Raw genomic sequence first — 19,139 nt, 5'->3', positions numbered from 1 at the left:
TCTTCTTTTTCAAAAGCTACGTTTTCACAAATATTGACTCTTTGTGAAATATTTCGCACTTGTGATTACCACAAAATGAAACAAGAAAAGGCAACCAAATTGTTATAAGAAAGATCAAATATCAATTTTAAGGAAAAGATCAAAGCAATTAATAATGCGATTAGCAATAAATTCCTGTTCACTTTCTTTGAGTGCCTGCCGACGCGTTTCGAATCTGAAGATAAGTAACAGATTCTCATCAGGGCTCTTTCATTGGGGGTAATCTGAATAGAGAATGCAAAAGAAGATCATTCAGTCGCTAGATCGGAATAAGGATAACTTATTCTCCCCTTTGTAAAGAACTGATGTCACAAAGCCTGTTACCTTAAACTGTTGGCAACGCGGTCCTGCGGGTCCAAAACATGTAACGAAGCTAATGACTTCCTGTGTCCTTTTACTGTGACTGTGGACCTAATGTGCAAAATGAGGGATATTTACTATTTACATCGCTGACCGATCAGAGGACAGTCTGTTTAACAGACAGAAAAGCAAATAAATCCATACCTAAAATGGTGTAGGCAGCGTGAGGGGGTCTTTTTATTTTGAAGTTGTTGGAAGTGTCCTCCGCATTCACACGGGGATTCCAAAATCCTGTAAGGTATGAAGAATAGCGCTTGTTAAAGCCCATTCTTCGCTTTTACTTTCTACTCATAAATGTTCGAAGTAAAGCCTAACGTACCTGCGTTGTTTTCTTGCAGGGTGCGTGTTCGCACCTCTCTGTTGTTTTAATTCCGCCTCGTGGGACCGTGATTCAGCGTCCTCAGCGGTATTGGAGACAGCGTTTCAAATCGTGCTGTACACCTGCAAGGGGGTATTACGGTTTTAGTTGGGAGCTAAAAATGTGGGTTTGAACAAAGCGGTCCCCCCCTTTCTTCACTCACCTTCCTCTCGCTATGGGTTTCTTCTCATTGTGAACCATCCACCAATACCGTGGCCACGGATTGGCTCTTCCACTATATTAAGCCGCCACCAAGCATTATGGTACCTGTAGTTTTACGGGTCGTTTGTTGAGATTCCAAGTGCTTCACAGCCTCGAAATCTCAGACAGCGAATTCAAGCCTGTTTGGGCGCTGTTGAATTTTAAAATCAAATATGCCTCCTTTCTAAGCAACACTTGTTCTATATTTATGCCGGGTTTCATTTGGTTCATACTGTACAAGACAGTCCACTGGAAATCATTATCCGCATGATTTTTCTCAATGAAGTGTTGTACTAGGGGTGCAGTCTGAACTTTGTTTTTGAGACGTGATCGATGTTGTGTCATGCGTGCATTCACTTGTTGGGTCGTTTTCCCTATATACACTTTTGGACAGGTACAAACAATGGCGTACACAACATTTTTAGTCCTGCAGTTCGAGAAGGCAGTGTGTGGCCAGCTCAGGTTTGCATGTTGAAAGGTATTACCCTCAATGGTGGAATCACATGCCACACAATTCCCACATCTGTGGTGGCCTCCAATGGGTTTTAAACCCCATTGTGATAACAAGTCACTTTTGGGTTTGTTTAGCCTTATGTCTGCACGGACAATTTGTTGTCCAATGCTTTGATTTTTCTTGTACGCAAAAATCGGGCGTGGAAAGGGTACTTCTAGTTCTTCAAGGAGATGCCAATGTTTGAGCACCATTTGTCTTATGTTATGTGTTTCTGCGCAGAAGGTAGTGACGCACACCAGATTCTCTAGGTCTCGTTTTGCTTTGGTTTCAAAGAGACACTCTCTAGGGGTATAACGTGCTCTTTTGTATGAATGTTTTAGTAGCTTACTGGGGTAACCCCTTTGGCACATTTCCTCACAGAAGATCTGTCCATGTTGATCAAAGTGTTTAATTTCTGAGCAATTTCTTCTAATGCGAAGAAGTTGTCCATATGAGACATTTGCCCTTAAATTCCTTGGATGTGAACTCCTATAGTGGAGGATGGCGTTTTTATCTGTTGCTTTCTTGTGTAAGGACGAACTCAGTCTGCCGTCCATATTTGATATTTCGACATCCAAAAATGTCATTTTCAAATTGCTTGAGTCTACAGAGAACTTAATGTCCTTATGTCTAGCATTGAGCCAATTGTGGAAGTCAATCAATTCGGTGTGGCTCCCCTGCCACAGGAGCCACACGTCGTCGATATATCTGTACCACTGAATTATGTGATGTTGAAAGGGATTGTTTTCTTCCACGTATTTTTTCTCGTACTCGGCCATAAACAGTACGGCCATCTCAGGCGCATAAGGGCACCCCGTCGCGGTGCCCTTGATTTGCATAAAAAAATTGTCATTAAAACGAAAGTAATTCCTTTTTAATGTGATTTCTGCTAATTTCAGGATAAAGGACGTGGGGACTCTATGAGGTCTTTCTCTAGAGTCCAGGTAGAGTTCTATCACTTCCAACGCCTCATCCTGTGGGATCTGCGTATAAAGTGAAGTGACGTCCATGGTCACCATCAATTGGGTGGTTTGATCAAACAAGGTTCCTTCAACTTTTGTCAAAAAGTCTGTTGTATCTCTCAAATACGCTTTCACTTTAGTCACAAATGGCTTAAGGAAAAAGTCCACGTATTTAGATAGGGGCTCAAGACATGATTCGCAACCCGAGACTATTGGACGTCCCGGGGGGTTGGCCAGGTCTTTATGTATTTTGGGCAAAAAATATGCCACTGGGGTTCTTGGGAATTTTTTCATTAAAAAATCTCCCTCTTTGGGGCCTAGAAACCCACTCTCCTTTCCTATTTCGACGATATTCGAAATTGAGGCCTGAATTTGTTGTAATGGGTCTTCTTTCAACTTTCTGTACCATTCTAGATTATTGACTTGGGAGAACCCTTCTGCCAAATATTTTTCCCTGGGCCAAATCACAACTGCACCGCCTTTGTCGGCCTGTTTTATGACCACAGAAGAATCTTCTTTAAGAGTCTTAAGTGCAGCCTGTTGTCCCTTAGTGATGTTACGTTGTACAAACTTTTTCTTATTTTCCAGTTTGTTTATGGATGACAACATGATTTGCTCAAAGGCATATATTTGTTTGGGGATGTTGTGACTACGAACAAACGAAGATTTGTTCCTGAGTCCAGTGGTTTCAGTGATGGTATTGGGTGGTTGGTTGGCAAAGAATGCTCTGAGTCTAATCTTGCGGCAGAATTCTATTGTTTCCAGCTTGATTTTGGTAAAATCCATCTGCCTAGAAGGAACAAATTTAAGACCCAGATTGAGGACCGATTCCTCATCTTTTGATAATGCTCTGGTGGAAAGGTTAACTATAGTGGAGGAGCCTCCTACGACTTGTAAAAGTTTCGCCGCGTTCTCATCTCCCATTGTGGTTTGAACCGGACTTTTGGCTGTTGGCCTTTGTCTAAAAAAGGAGTTTGTTTTTTATTCCCTCTTGAGTCTGACCCTGATGATTCAGAAGATGAAGTTTCTGAAAAAGTCTTAAACCTGTTTCGTGACCTCCCTTGAAAGTTAGTAAGTGCTCCACGAGAATCCGTTTGAGAATAGTAATCGTCTTTTAAAAAGGAGTAAGCCCTTTCTAACGTGAAAGATTTGGAATCCCGTTCGTACTGGGCTGATTTACCGTGGATGGTATTGTCTTTGAAGATCTGAATTTCTTTGTCTAGCTTCTCTAAGAGAGCCTTGGAGTATGTTATCACCTCGCTGTCCCTGATCGCTTGAGTTAGTTCCTCAATTTCCTGTAATTCCTTAGCACATAGTCTCTGGGCAGTTTCAATAGTATGGACCATCAGGTCCCTGCTGCACTTAGTATTAATGCAGCTAAAGCCTTTCTTATACTCTGCATCTTCAGTGAAAATCCCTGGGACATTCTTGACCTGAAGCCTCCATGGGATGGTCCCACCCCTTAGGTGCTTCAGAAGAAAATGCCCGTGAAGTTCAGTGTGGATATGCTTTTTACGAAGTCTAGTAAGTTTATCTGTTTCGTTCTGCTGTTGGGCTGAAGAACTTAGTGTGACATCAGAAAAGGGGGAAGTGGCCAACAAATTTTGAATATGGCTCTCGGAAAAAGATAAAGTATCTTTCTCTCCCATAACTTAGGAGGGACAAGATGTCACTCCTTGCCGTTAATTCAAAAATGGATCTACAGCATTGAGAGAATCTTAGTACCCTTCAAACTCTCGCGGGTATGAACCCGCTCAACAATTTGTAAAGAAAAGGAGAGCCAGGAAGCCAGGTAGAACCTGTGGCGGTGCACCCCAACGCTGCAAGCAGGAACAGGACGGCCCGGTTAGCCTGCCACGTCCGTGCTGCAGAATTGAAAGGAGAAGTACCGCAGCTCTCGTTCCCGCTTACCGCCTTCTGCCCCGCCTTCTGCTCTGCTCTGCTCCGGAGGGCTTCACTGCCCCGCAGTCCATGGGCTGAAGCTGCCCCTCCGGCCTCTATGTCCACAGTTAGAAAGTAGGCTGCCCACGAGTAGCCACACAATCACATAAATCTAGAGTCCTCAGGTTGAAAGGCCTCACTTTCAGCGATGTATTCGGCGACACAGAACATATGCGACTTCACTTTCTGTGACGTCCTCAGGTGGATAGTGTGTGGTTTGTCAATGCCTCTCCTGCTAGTTTGTGAATCTATCTGTTTTGATTTGATTGATACTCCCTCTTTTGGTGTGGTTTTAGGGGTACCTTGGCTACAAATGCACAATCCAAAGATAGATTGGGTGAGGCGTACTGTAAATCTTGATTCCGCGCATTGTTTGTATTGTTGTTATCAGGTTGCCACGGATTGGGCATCACCATTGACCTGTGCAGTTGGAGAGGTTGTGATTGTACCTTCCCCTTATACTGCTTTTGAGGATATATTTGATGAAGGTCACGCTAACGGCCTCCCTCCTCATAGTTCTTTCGATTGTAAAATTGACCTTGTACCTGGTGCTACGTTGCCTTGTAGTCGCATTTATGCACTATCTGGGCCTGAGGAGCAGCATCTGAGGGAGTACCTGGATGATATATTAGCTAAGGGGTTTATCCGTCCATCTTCATCGCCAGTGTCCTCGGCCATCTTTTTTATTCCTAAAAAGGAGGGTACCTTGCGCGCGTGTGTGGATTATAGGGTCCTTAATAAGGTTACGGTGAAGAATAAGTATCCTCTCCCATTAATCCCGGTGTTGTTAGATCAACTAAAGAAGGCTACTATATTCACTAAGTTGGATTTAAGAGGGGCATACCATCTTATCAGAATACGCACTGGAGATGAATGGAAAACGGCTTTTAAAACTAAGTTTGGTTTGTTTGAGTACTGCATTATGCCTTTTGGTTTGTGTAATGCTCCGGCAGCCTTTCAGTTTTTTATTATTGAAGTTTTGAGAGAATATTTGGATATAAGAGTTATCGTTTATAACGATGATATTTTAATATTCTCGGAAACCAGTGATGAACATAAGTCGCATGTGACACAGGTGTTGCAAAAGCTAAAAGACCACCAGTTGTATGTGAAACTGGATAAATGTTCGTTCCATGCCCCTAGGGTGGAGTTCCTGGGCTTCATTGTTTCTGCAGGCGGGATCCAGATGGATCCTAAAACGATTGAATCTATTGTTACGTGGCCGATACCATCTAATGTCAGAGATATACAGGTACTATTGGGATTTGCCAATTTTTATAGGCGGTTTGTTTCACACTTTTCAGATGTAGTAGCACCCATGACATCATTAATGAAAAACGGGGTCCCTTTTGTCTGGTCATCTGAAACACAAGCCGCCTTTCAGCAATTGATAGGTAAATTCACGTCTACACCTGTGTTAGTGCATCCTGATCCTGCCCTGCCATTCTACGTTGAGACAGATGCATTGCTATGTGCGGTAGGAGTGGTACTGTCACAGAGAGATCTTGAGACCGGATTCATGCACCCAATTGCGTTCTTTTCTAAGACCTTGTTGCTGGCTGAACGCAATTACACGGTAGCAGAAAGGGAGTTGCTTGCCATTAAGTTATCATTTGAAGAGTGGAGACATTATTTATGGGGAGCCAGGCATCCTGTAACGATTTATACTGACCCTAAGAACATGGTGGTTTTTCGTTCAGCCAGAGCTTTGAACCTTCGACAGATGTGGTGGGTTCTATTTTTTAACAAATATGATTTTGTTATTACTTATAGACCCGCAGCTCAGCAGGTCAAGTCAGATGCATTATCTCGCATTCATGTAGATCCAAAGGAAGTTGGGCCTGAAAGGGAAATAAGACCTATGATTGATGGTGAAAGGATAATAGGGGTGGCTTCCGTAGATGAGTTTACATCTGTGAAGAGCAGGTTGAGAAAAGTTGACTTGGTTCCGGGGCTAGCAAAACCACATTTTGTAGTTCAAGATGGTTTGTTATATCATGAAGGTCGTTTGTTCATTCCCCCTGAACTACGGGAATCAGTGCTGCAGTGGTGTCATTCTTCTGCATTAGTGGCACATGCTGGAATACAGAAAACAAAAGAATTGTGTTTGCAATGGTTTTGGTGGGACACCTTGGCACGTGATGTCCAGGGATTTATTGCTTCTTGTCCTGTTTGTGCCACTAGTAAGCCATTGCACTCTAAGCCTTCTGGTCTATTGCAACCTTTAGCAGTTCCACCAGCTCCATGGCATATTATAAGTATGGATTTCGTAACTTACCTTCCTTCTGTGTCTGGGTTTACTGCCATTTTGGTGGTGGTGGATTTATTCACAAAAATGGCACATTTTATCCCATTACCTAAGATTCTCACAGCAAGGGAAATGGCAACCACTTTCATTGGTTCAGTGGTGAGGATGCATGGGTTGCCGTCAGCCGTAGTCACAAATAGAGGCGCTCAGTTTGTGTCTCATTTTTTGGATGGAACTATGCTCTTTGTTGAAGATGGAGATACGGATGTCCTGAGCTTACCATCCGCAGTCTGATGGGCAGACTGAGCGCACTAATCAGACTATGGAGCAGTACCTTAGATGCCTCGTGTCCTGTCTATCTTGTGATTGGGTCACCACTCTCCCTCTTGCGGAATTTGCTTATAATAACAGTTTGCATTCCGCTTTAGGTATGACTCCTTTCTTTTGTTTAATGGGTTATCACCCTAAAGCTATATCCATTCAACCTACGGGGCATGTGCCAGCCATAGACGATATGTGCAAGTCTTTGAGCGTTATTTGGGATGCTGCTCGGGATAGGTTACAGGAGGCTAAGAATACTATGAAACTACATGATGACAAGCACAGGGCGCCAGCTCCATCCTATGTAGTGGGAGATCAGGTATGGTTGGCTACTAAGAACCTTAGGATACAGGGGTCTCGAAAGTTGCAGCCCCGTTATGTGGGTCCTTTTTTCTATTGTTAAAGTGGTTGATCCTGTAGCAATGAAACTGGAATTGCCAGAGGATTATAGGGTGCATCCTGTGTTTCATACATCCCTGTTGAAACGGTATGTAAGATCTTCACAGAAACTGCCACCTCCTCCTCCTCTTTTGGTTGAGGGACAGGAGGAGTTTGAGGTAAATGCTAAACTTGACTCCAGGCGTAGGAGAGACTGATTATACTACTTAGTGGACTGGAAAGGATACACTCCTGAGGACCGGACATGGGAACCAGCGAGTGGTGTGCATGCCCCTAGGTCGGTGCGATTGTTTCATGTACGCCATCCGACAAAACCTCGTCCTGTAGGGAGGTCTTTGGGGTGAGGTACTGTTAGGAAGTAGGTTAGTCCTGTCCTCTTTCCTCGACCATGTTTTGCTAGTCACATGACTTACCTGTGTCCTGTAGACCCTTAAAAGCAGGTTTGTGTCCTCCAATCCTTGCTTGGTTTCCATACTTGTCGGAGTTTCATCCTGGTTGCCTGTTGTTCCAGTGCGAGGTCTTGTGTAGTCCTCCGGTTCTTACGGGATCGTGAGCATCGTAGTCTCTTTTCCAGATTCCCCTTCTCTCTTGCTGTTCTCGTGAGGAGATTTAGACTTTTACCCTGAGGTATTGTGAACCTCCACCTTGCCGCAACATTTGTTCCCTCTTCGTGTCTGACTCCCGTTGTGCTACACGTGGCTGCGTGTAGTCTTTGATGGCTACTTCCTGGATCTTGTCTATTCAGACCACATCGTTGTGTAATCACGAGCCCGGTTTGTTTGGTGGCGTTAGTTTGTTCTTCCGCTCGAAGTGGCCACTTTCAGGAGCATAGCTTGCTTTTGCCTATGCTGGGGGATTTTTCCGTCATTAATAATAATGACATTTTCCCCCTGATGTTTTGATATAATAAGGATTGGGATGGGATTTTTACGTTCATATTATCCTATACTGATTTGGCACCACAGTGGATGAAGTTTTGGAAGCTGACGCACGCCATTCTGGATTACAAATATCTAAGGACCGGTAAGGAGGTCATGTGTGCGCTTTTTTGGGTGATACATGGTCATAGAAACGGGGGGATAGCTATATAAATTAGTGTGTCCCATGCTTTCCTTGTATTTAGTACTAATATTGTGCTCCTTTCCTAGGCGCAGTTACTCCTGTGGTGTCCTATTATTGAAGGCGGACCAATCCTTCAAATCCATGGTGTCTTGTTCTTTCCTTTTCTCCCACCCTCTCCCTGTGCCCACGTGATTAGCACATTGTGTACTTTCAGTGTGCGTTACTTGGGTGTGGGTAGGGGATTGGGCTCATCATCGTTCCTGCAGTGTATTGGGCGCAGTGAGGTGGTGAAACCCGACACACCACCCTGAAATCACCTGATCTCATCTGATCTCAGAAATTAAGCAGGGTCCGGCCTGGTTAGAACCTGGATGAGAGACCGCCTGGGAATACTATGTGCGGAAGTTGGTTTTTTTTCCACTTTAGGTGAGTCATAGTGGCTTACTAGTACTGAGTGAAGAAACGTAAGAGCCCTAAAATCAGTGCTCCTAGAGCCTATGGCCATACCAGCCTGAAAGCACCTGATCTCGTCTGATCTCAGAAGTTAAGCAGGGTCGTGCCTTGTTATTACCTGGATGGGAGACCGCCTGGAAATACCAGGTGCTTTAGGTTTTTTTAATTCTTTCGCTATAGGGGCGTCGGAGTGGCTTGCTAATACTGAAGTTGAGTGAACAAAGCTAAGAGCCCCAAAATCAGTGCTCCTTGAGCCTCCGGCCATACCAGTCTGAAATCACCTGATCTTGACTTATCTCAAAAGTTATGCAGCGTTGGGCCTGGTTAGTACCTGGATGGGAGACCGCCTGGAGATACCAGGTGCTTTAGGCTTTTTTTTTCTTTCGCTATAGGGGCGTCAGAGTGGCTTGCTAGTACTGAAGTTGAGTGAAGAAAGCTAAGAGCCCCAAAATCAGTGCTCCTAGAGCCTACGGCCATACCACCCTGAAGGCACCTGATCTCATCTGATCTCTGAAATTAAGCAGAGTTGGGGTTGGTTAGTACCTGGATGGGAGACAGCCTGGGGATACAAAGTGCAGTAGGCTTTCTGTTTTTTTCTTTCGCTATAGGGGAGTCGGAGTGGTTTGGTAGTACTGAAGTTGAGTGAAGTAGGCTAAGAGCCCAAAAATCAGTGTTCCTAGAACCTAGAGCAATACCAGCCTGAAAGCATCTGATCTCCTCTGATCTCAGAAGTTAATCAGAGTCGTGCCTGGTTAGTACCTGGATTTGAGATGGCCTGCGAATAACTGGTGTAGTAGGTTTTTTTTTTCTTTTTCTTTAGGGGAGTCAGAGTGGTTTGCTAATACTGAAGATGAGTAAAGGAAGCTAAGAGCCCCAAAATCAGTGCCTCTAGAACCTACAGCCATGCCAGCCAGAAAGCACCTGTTCTCAGAAGTTAAGCAGGGGCTGGTTAGATCCTGGATGGAAGACAGCATGGGGATACAAAGTGCAGTAGGCTTTTTGTTTTTTTCTTTCGCTATAGGGGAGTCAGAGTGAATTGGTAGTACTGAAGTTGAGTGAAGTAGGCTAAGAACCCTAAAATCAATGTTTCTGCAGCCTACAGCAACACCAGCCTGAAAGCACCTGGTCTCGTCTGATCTCAGAAGTTAAGCAGGGTCGGGCCTGGTTAGAACCTGGATGGGAGACTGCCTCGAGATTCCAGGTGCTGTAGGTTTTTTTTTCTTTCACTTTAGGGGAGTTAGAGTGGCTTGCTAGCACTGAAGTTGAGTGAAGAAACGTCAGAGCCCTAAAATCAGTGCTCCTAGAGCCTATGGCCATACCAGCCTGAAAGCACCTGATCTCGTCTGATCGCTGAAGTCAAGAAGGGTCGGGCCTGGTTCGTACCTGGATGGGAGACAGCCTTAGAATACTAAGTGTTGTAGGCAAAAATTTTCTTTCGCTTTAGGGGAGTAAGAGTGCCTTGCTAGTACTGAAGTTGAGTGAAGAAAGCTAAGAGCACCAAAATCACTGCGCCTTGAGCCTACAGCCTACAGCCAAGCAGACTGAAAGCATCTGATCTCAGAAGTTAAGCAGGGATTGTCCTGGTTAGTACCTGGATGGGAGATCGCCTGGGAACACCAGGTGCTGTAGGCTTTTTTTTATTCTTTTGCTTTAGGGGAGTCAGAGTGGCTTGCTAGTACTAAAGATGAGTAAAGGAAGCTAAGAGCCTCAGTATCAGTGCCTCTAGAACCGACAGCCATGCCAGCCAGAAAGCACCTGTTCTCAGAAGTTAGGCAGGGTCGGGCTGGTTAGTACCTGGATGGGAGCCTGCCTGGGAATAACAGGTGCTGTAGGCTTTTTATTCTTTCGCTTTAGGTGAGTCAGAGTGGCTTGCTAGTACTGAAGTTGAGTGAAGAAAGCTAAGAACCCCAAAACCAATGCTTCTGGAGCCTAAGGACATACCAGCCTGAAAGCACCTCATCTCGTCTGATCTGAAATGTTAAGCAGGGTCAGACCTGGATGGGAGACCGCCTGGCAATACCAGGTGCTGTAGGTTTTTTGTTCTTTCGCTTTAGGGCAGTTAGAGTGGCTTGCTAGTACTGAAGTTGAGTAAAGAAAGCTAAGAGCCCCAAATCGGTGCTTCTAGAGCCTACGGCCATACCAGCCTGAAAGCACCTTATCTCAGAAGTTAAGCAGGGTAGGGCATTGTTAGTACATGAATGAGAGACTGCCTGGGAATACCAGGTGCTATAGGCTTTTTTTCTTTCGCTTTAGGTGAGTCAGAGTGGCTTGCTAGTACTGAAGTTGAGTGAAGTAGGCTAAGAGCCCCAAAATCAGTGCTCCTTGAGCCTCCGGCCATAGCAGCCTTAAAGCACCTGATCTTGGCTTATCTCATAGGTTTAGCAGGGTCGGGACTGGTTAGTACCTGGATGGGAGACAGCCTGGGGATACAAAGTGCTGTAGGCTTTTTGTTTTTTTCTTTCGCTTTAGGGGATTTAGAGTGGCTTGCTAGTACTGAAGTTTAGTGAAGAAAGTTAAGAGCCCCATAATCTGTGCTCCTAGAGCTTATGGCCACACCAGCCTGAGAGCTCCTGATCTCGTCTAATCTCAGAAGTTAAACAGGGTTGGGCCTGGTTAGTGCCTGGATTGGAGACCGCCTGGGAATACTAGGCACTATAGGCTTTTTTTTCCTTTCGCTTTAGGGGAGTCAGAGTGTATTGCTAGTATTGAAGTGTTGAAGCTAAGAGCCCCAAAAATCAGTGCTCCTTGAGCCTAAGACCATACCAGCCTGAAAGCACTTGGTCTCGTCTTAACTCAGAAGTTAAGCAGGGTCGGGACTGTTGGGTACCTGGATAGGAGACTGCCTGGGAATTCCAGGTGCTGTAACCTTTTTTTTTTCTTTCGCTTTAGGGGAGTCAGAGTGGCTTGCTAGTACTGAAGTTGAGTGAAAAAAGCTAAAAGCCCCAAAATCAGTGCTCCTAGTGTCTACGGCCATACCAGCCTGAAAGCACCTGATGTCATCTGATCTCAGAAGTTAAGCAGGGTTGTGCCTGGATGGGAGACTGCCTGAGAATACCAGGTGCTGTAGGCTTTTTTTTTTTAATCTTTCGTTTTAGGGGAGTCAGAGTGCCTTGCTAGTATTAAAGTTGGGTGAAGATAGTTAAGAGCCCTAAAATCAGTTTTCCTAGAGCCTATATCCATACCAGTCTGACAACACCTGATCTGGTCTGATTGCAGAAGTTAAGTAGGGTCGAGCCTATTTTGTAACTGTATGGGAGACCACAAGGGCATCCCAGGTGCTGTAGTCTTTTTTTTTTTTCTTTCGCTTTAGGGGAGTCAGAGTGGATTGCTAGTATTGAAGTTGAGTGTAGAAAGCTAAGAGCCCCAAAAATCAGTGCTCCTTGAGCCTACAACCATACCAGCCTGAAAGCACTTGGTCTCATCTGAACTCAGAAGTTAAGCAGAGTCAGGCCTGGTTAATACCTGGATGGGAGACCGCCTGGAAATACCAGGTGCTGCAGGCTTTTAATTTTTTCTTTAGCTTTAGGGGAGTCAGGGATGGTTGCTAGTACTGAAGTTGAATGACGAAAGCTAAGAGCCCCATAAATCAGTGCTCTTAGAGCCTACGGCCATACCAGTCTGAGAGCACCTGGTCTTGTCTGATCTCAGAAGTTAAGCTGAGTCAGGCCTGGTTAATACCTGGATGGGAGACCGCCTGTGAATGCAGGCTTATTTTTTTCTTAGTCTTTAGGGGAGTCAGTGACTTGCTAGTACTGAAGTTGAGTGAAGAAATCTAAGAGCCCCAAAATCAGTGATCCTAGAGCCTACGGCCGTACCTGCCTGAAAGCACCTGATCTCGTCTGATCTCAGACGATAAGCAGGTTCGGGAATGTTTAGTACCTAGATGGGAGACCGCCTTGGACTACCAGGTGCTGTAGGCTTTTTGTTTTCTCTTTCGCTTTAGGTGAGTTAGAGTGGCTTGCTAGTACTGACGTTGAGTGAAGAAAGCTAAGAGCCCCAAAATCAGTGCTCTGAGAGCCTACAGCCATACCAGCCTAAAAGCACCTGATCTTGTAAGATCTCAGAAGTTAAGCAGTGTCGGGCCTGGTTAGTTCTTGGATGGGAGACCGCCTGGGAATACCAGGTGCTGTAGGCTTTTTATTCTTTCCATTTAGGTGAGTTATGTTATGTTATGTTATGTTATGTTGATTTATTATGCGCACAGATACTCCAGCCAAGGAGCGTCCCGGCGCAGAGACAAGGTAGAGCATAACACAACAGGAGAGTGAAAAACACAAAAGCAGCTAAAACAGGAATGTTTTTATAGCCCTCCGGAAAGTCAAGAGATCCTCCATAAGACGGGATTTCAACAGGAAGGGAGTTCCATGCTGCCGCGGCCTTTACACTGAACGAGCGGCCTCCCATGCGACTGAGCCTGAATTTGGGGACCACAGCAAGGGCCAAGCCCTGGGAGCGGAGGGTACGGGTGGGAACGTAAAAGGAGAGACAGCTAGATAAGATTTCCGGGCCTATACCTCTCAGAATCTTAAAGGCAAGGCACAGAACCTTAAAAAGGATGCGCTTCCTTACAGGGAGCCAATGTAGGGAACGAAGGATACCTGCCACCGAGCTGAATCTGGGCAACTCACTTTAGGTGAGTCAGAGTGGCTTGCTAGTACTGAAGTGAGTGAAGAAAGCTAAGAGCCCCAAAATCAATTCTCCTAGAGCCTACGGCCAAACCAGCCTGAAAGCACCTCATCTTGTCTGATCTCAGAAGTTAAGCAGGGTTGAGCCTGGTTAGTACCTGGATGGGAGACCGCCTGGCAATACCAGGTGCTGTAGCCTTTTTTTTTATTTTTTTCGCTTTAGGGGAGTCAGAGTGGCTTGCTAGTACTGAAGTATTTTTTTTATTGAATTTTATGACAGAAAACAGACAACAAAAGTACTTATATATCAATAGGCAAACACCTTCATTTTTTTAAGACAGTTTGTAGCCTAACAAAATAAAACCTCTTTTGGGCAGATACAATCTTCATAAACATACTATCAAACCAAAAAAAATAATTAAAGAGAATAATAAAAATACAGATAATAAAAATACGAATACAGCAGTTTTCCTTAACTTCCTATCCAGTTGGTGATTGGAGACCATAATTGATACCCGAAAGTTTTCTTCCTAATGCCCTTAATTTTATATAATGCATTCTCAAGATGATATATAGACAATATTTTGGTTTGCCACTTGATAAAATTTGGTGATTCCACGTCGAGCCATTGAGACTTGATACATGATCGGTAAACGGACATACATATAAAAATGAAACCTTCTTCTGCAGCTGGGCCCTTATAAACCGTGCTCTCTTCACATCCAAAGATAACCATTGGTGCCGTTAATTGTACTCGGATACCCAAACTATTCGTTAAATAAAACTCGACATCAGCAATAAACCGGGAAAGCTTAGGGCAAAAAAATAACATATGAGCAGCATCTGCTGCGGGGGGCGTGGCTAAGCACGCAATGGCGACGGACGCTCTTGGGTAGAGCTCCGCTACCGGCTCCCCTTCCCTGAGCCAATTATCCGGCAATTTTCACCGTGGCCGCCCAGAACTTCGAGCGGACCCCCCTGGAACCCGCCACGGCACACCAGGCAACTTTTCACTCCCGGGCACCGACGGGGCCGACCCCGACCTCGCCTACAGCCCTCTTGCGGGACCGGGCGCCCCTTGGCCAGTGGAGCATCCAGGAGAGACCGCGGCTTGGGCCTAGAAGACAGGCCCGACGGACCACCCGCACCGCGCTGCCCGGACCCCACGAACTCCCAACTGCCTTGCCGGGTGGGTCCACCGGTGGCCCGGAGGACGCCCCAAACGGCTGCGGAACACCAAGGACGGGCCCGGACGACGGGGAGAGCAGGCGCCCCCCGCCTACGTCACGGCCCCCACGCACTCGCTGCCCCGGACCGAGGTGAGGCACGGCGAGGCGGAGATCGACCCGGGGGGGACGCGGGAGACAGCGGATGCCCAACGGCAGACGGCCCTTCCCCGAGGAACCACACAGCAACCGGCGCCGCCCGGGGAGCCCTCTCTGCCACAACGGACACTGAGAGGCCGGCAGGAGGCAGCAGCCCCCAAGGCCGATGCTAAGGGCCTGGAACCCTGACCGGGGAGTTGCGCAGCTGCCGGGGATAGAACAGCCATCCCCCCCCTGCACTGAAGACGCACAGAGGGCGCACCTGCGGGCCCCCCCCATAGAGGTGAAGGCTGCCTGAGAGACAGTGGGGCACGCGCAAAGAGTGGACCTGGCCCAGACTGACCTGCCCAGACCACACGGGCACACGCACCTCACACGCCCCCTCGGCCACTGCAACACCCGGACCGGTGAGGCGCAGCCATGGGGCGATAGGGCTAGGTACCCCCTGGCAAAACCCCTCCCCCACCCCAGGGGCAACAACGACGGCCTCGACTGAGGGGATCGCTGGCATCCGCTGAGTTCCCCACCCAGGAGTGCAGCGCATCCGGGGACACCATCACCGGGCCACCACAGGCGACGACCCTGCCGGACAGACGCCACCCGCACATGTCCGGGGGAGTGCGGACCCGCACCGGGACTGGTGGGGCCCCGCCGAAGGGGAAGACAGGCAAATCGCTACACAAAATGGCCGCCGAACAACTGGCCTCGAGGATTGACAGCGTGCTAGCAGCGGTGGAACGAATGGAACAGTCCCTTCAGCAAACTAGAACCTCCCTGGAGTCCAAAATAGATGGAGTCGCTGTGGACCTGACCCTCCTGCGCGATGACCACAGGAAATTATCCGACCGGACCAAGACCCTGGAAGGCGCAGTAAAGGAGATCGAGCCCAAGGTCACCCAGACGGACAGGCAGGTGCAGGACCTCCTGAACAGAGTGGAGTTCCTGGAATATAGGGCCGAGGACGCGGAAGGGAGGGCGAGACGCAATAACATCAGACTGGTGGGGGTTCCTGAAAAATGGGAGGGGAACCGCCCAGCCCAACATGTGGAAGAATGGCTACGGACACTGTTGCCCGAAGGCTTGCCGTCACCCCACTTCGTTGTGGAGCGCGCACACCGGGTGCCGACGAGGCCCTATACCACCGGCGCCAACCCGAGGCCACTGCTCTTCAGAATACTGAACTATAGGGACAGAGACACGGTCCTGCGGGAGACAAGGTGACTGGCCGAGATACGCATAGACAATGCGTCGATCATGTTCTTCCCTGACTATACCATCCAGGTGCAACGCCAGAGGCACGACTTCATGGAAGTGAAGTGGAGACTACGCACCGCGGGCCTCAATTACTCCCTGCTATTCCCGGCCAAGCTGAGGGTGGTGGCGGGAGACAACACCTACTTCTTCAGCACACCTGTGGAGGCCAGTGAGTGGCTGGACGGGGGCACGGACACGGCGCCCAAGCACTCTCGTGGGGACGAGACGAGGACCAGGCCGCGAGGACCGCGCCGCCGCCGCAGACACAGAACCCAGCAGTCCCAACACGCGGAGGAGGGGGCACGCCACTCTCCCCCACTAGACCAGATGCGCCAAGAACAGCGCGACGCACTACGGAAGGTTTCTCAAATGAGCAAGTCGCCTTCCCAAGAGACAGCCCCGGAGGACGGCCAACAGCTGGTACCAAGCGACGACGACGAGGCCATATATGGGATCCCGAACTCACAGATCTCGGTGGAACTGCCTATCGTCACGCCACAAACCTCTGACATGATCCACTGATTCTATAGGCGATATTTGCATTGGCCCTGCCGCAACGAGGGGGGGCTGGCAGTGGTCGACTGGACGATGGTGCGCGACCGGCACCCGCCACTGCTGCGGGCTTCTCCCCCCCCCCCCCTGCCAGCTGATTGAACAGTGGACACCTGGAACAGTGAGTAATGCCCTTGTGGCACTGGTGGTCAGCGGGGTGGGCAATGACGGGGTTGTCTCTCAACATACACCCGAACCTAGCCATCTCCATGTGCGAGCCAGGGCACGAGGGGGCTCCTTCGGGCGGGGGCGCGCAGCCCACACCACGTGGCACTCTGCCCCTCACCTGCAGACACTCACGCAAGCGAGGCCACACGCAAGACGAGTAACTTGGGGCACCGGACCATAGTTGGCGGCCACTGGCACCCTGTATCAAGTGGCTCAGGGAAGTGACCTGCTTCCCCTAACTGACTGTGTACCTTTCTTGCCGAGATTGTGCTTAGCACACACTGCCCCTAGGACAAGTAAAAATGTTCCTCTCACTTGAGAGAATGGACGGTGGCCTGTTCCGCCACTGCCCTTTTGGTATTTTAGCGGGGATAGCCCGCTGTTGGTTGTTGTTATTCATTGTTTTTCCCTGCCCTAATGTCTTCCCGAACATTGCTGAGTGTACTACGAGGGGTGGAGACAGGAGTGCTGGGAGGACCACTGCGAAAGCTCTAGGTGGGGCCGCCGTTACTAGGAATGTTGGGGGGGACTGTGTATTGCCAAAATGTCTGCGATAAAGCTATGTACCTGGAACATTAGAGGTATGCACACACCTGCGCGCAGATATCAAATATACTCCTACTTGAAAAGGCAAAATGTGCAGGTCGCACTACTGCAGGAAACACATCTGTGTGGGGCGGAGGTGACAGCGATGAGGCGAAGATGGAGGGGGCAACTGTATGTCACTGATTACTCCTCATATGCCCGCGGGGCACTGTTGTGGGTAAAGCCGGGTACTCCCTTCGTAATGTCAGAAGTTCACACAGACACGGAGGGGAGGTATGTCCTGGTAAAGGGTCGTATGGACGGGCAACCAGTGGTCCTGGCATCCATTTACGCTCCAAACACGGACCAGGGCACCTTCCTAGCGTGCATATCAGAGAAATTGGCGCCCTGGCACGGCGTCCCATGGATACTGGGAGGTGACTACAACACGGTACTAGACCCAGTGTTGGACCGTTTGGTCCCGCCAAGGCCAGAGGCAACATCCCAGGGGGCCACGAAGGCACCCACACAGTGGGCGGCACAGTGGGACCTGAAAGATGCATGGCGCGCGCACAACCCCGACGCTAGGGTGTACTCTTATTTCTCAGGGGCACACACATTGCACGTCCGCCTTGACAGGTACATGGTATCAACGGAAATGTTGCCACACATCACTGACTCCCAATACCTAGGCCGGACACACTCGGACCACAACCCCCACACCCTACACATGGCTTGGGAACGCCCGCACCCACCAATCCCCACATGGCGACTGCAACCTGCCCTACTGCTGGACGCCCCCTTTAGGGACTCCCTGCAGGCCTGCGTAGCACAATACTTCACTGACAACACAGACACAGCGTCCTCCCCGAGAATAGAATGGGACGCATTCAAGGTGGTGGTAAGGGGGCACTGCATGAGCACTCAGGGAAGCATACCGAGGAAGTTGGAGGCGGACTTGCGCAGGGTGGAAGCGGACTTACTCTGCAGGGAACAGGAGGCGATGGGTGGCACAGGAGACCGGCTGCAGGCGGCCCGAGCGGAGCATGAAACACTATTGGAGCGGCTGCGGCACGTTAACTTCGCGGCCCACTCGGCGCGGGTGCACCAGTACAGTGACAAGCCCGGAAGGCTATTGGCCTGGTTAGTCAAGCAGGAGAACCGTACGGAGCCAGTATCCGCCATTCGCACGGCTGAGGGAGAGCTAGTGTACACCCAAAACAAGATACACCAAGCGTTTGTGGGACACTACCAGGCCCTATACAAATCGCAACTGAGGGTCTCCGCGGCCTACATAGCAGATTACCTGGTAGACATCCCGCTGCCCTCCCTCACAGGCTCGCAGCAGGACGCTCTAGGAGCACCATTCTCCCCGGAAGAAGTGCGCGAAGCCATTTTCGCACTGTCCAACGGCAAGTCCCCTGGTCCAGATGGACTACCCGCCGAATTCTTTAAGGCCTGTTCGGACACGCTGGTCCCGGAGATGCTCAAATTGTACCATACCGCTATGGAGGAATCAGCGCTCCCAGACTCGCTCAATGAGGCAAACCTAGTCTCACTACTGAAGCCGGGCAGGGATGGTACACACATGGGATCCTATAGACCGTTAGCCATGCTGAATACCGACTATAAAGTCTTCACCTCCCTCCTGGCTCGCCGCCTGGCCCTAGAGGTCCCAACCCTGGTGCATGAGGACCAAAACGGCTTCATGCCGGCGCGGAGCACCTCTCGTAACCTGCGCCGCCTCTTCCGGATTCAGGAAGCGGCCCTGACACATTGGCCTAGATCGGGGTGTCTGGTCTTAGACTTAGAGAAGGCCTTCGATTCTGTAGAATGGCTGTACCTGGGGGCAG

General features: G+C 48.8%; 8 pseudogenes; all 8 read left to right on the top strand.

Annotated features, from left to right (window-relative positions):
• The first annotated feature begins 8,877 nt into the window (after nt 1–8,877).
• LOC147703218 (5S ribosomal RNA) lies at nt 8,878–8,996 on the top strand (annotated as a pseudogene).
• Nucleotides 8,997–9,302: 306 nt separating this feature from the next.
• LOC147703217 (5S ribosomal RNA) lies at nt 9,303–9,421 on the top strand (annotated as a pseudogene).
• A 510-nt stretch (nt 9,422–9,931) lies between these two features.
• On the top strand, nt 9,932–10,050 carry LOC147703216 (5S ribosomal RNA; annotated as a pseudogene).
• Nucleotides 10,051–11,379: 1,329 nt separating this feature from the next.
• LOC147703215 (5S ribosomal RNA) lies at nt 11,380–11,498 on the top strand (annotated as a pseudogene).
• A 723-nt stretch (nt 11,499–12,221) lies between these two features.
• Nucleotides 12,222–12,340, top strand: LOC147703214 (5S ribosomal RNA; annotated as a pseudogene).
• Nucleotides 12,341–12,638: 298 nt separating this feature from the next.
• On the top strand, nt 12,639–12,757 carry LOC147703213 (5S ribosomal RNA; annotated as a pseudogene).
• Nucleotides 12,758–12,853: 96 nt separating this feature from the next.
• On the top strand, nt 12,854–12,972 carry LOC147703212 (5S ribosomal RNA; annotated as a pseudogene).
• Nucleotides 12,973–13,542: 570 nt separating this feature from the next.
• On the top strand, nt 13,543–13,661 carry LOC147703211 (5S ribosomal RNA; annotated as a pseudogene).
• Nucleotides 13,662–19,139: the final 5,478 nt, after the last annotated feature.

This window comes from Lissotriton vulgaris, chromosome 7 (genome assembly GCF_964263255.1).
Source record: "Lissotriton vulgaris chromosome 7, aLisVul1.2, whole genome shotgun sequence".
Classification (NCBI taxonomy): domain Eukaryota; kingdom Metazoa; phylum Chordata; class Amphibia; order Caudata; family Salamandridae; genus Lissotriton; species Lissotriton vulgaris.
This window is presented reverse-complemented; position numbering and strand designations above follow the sequence as displayed.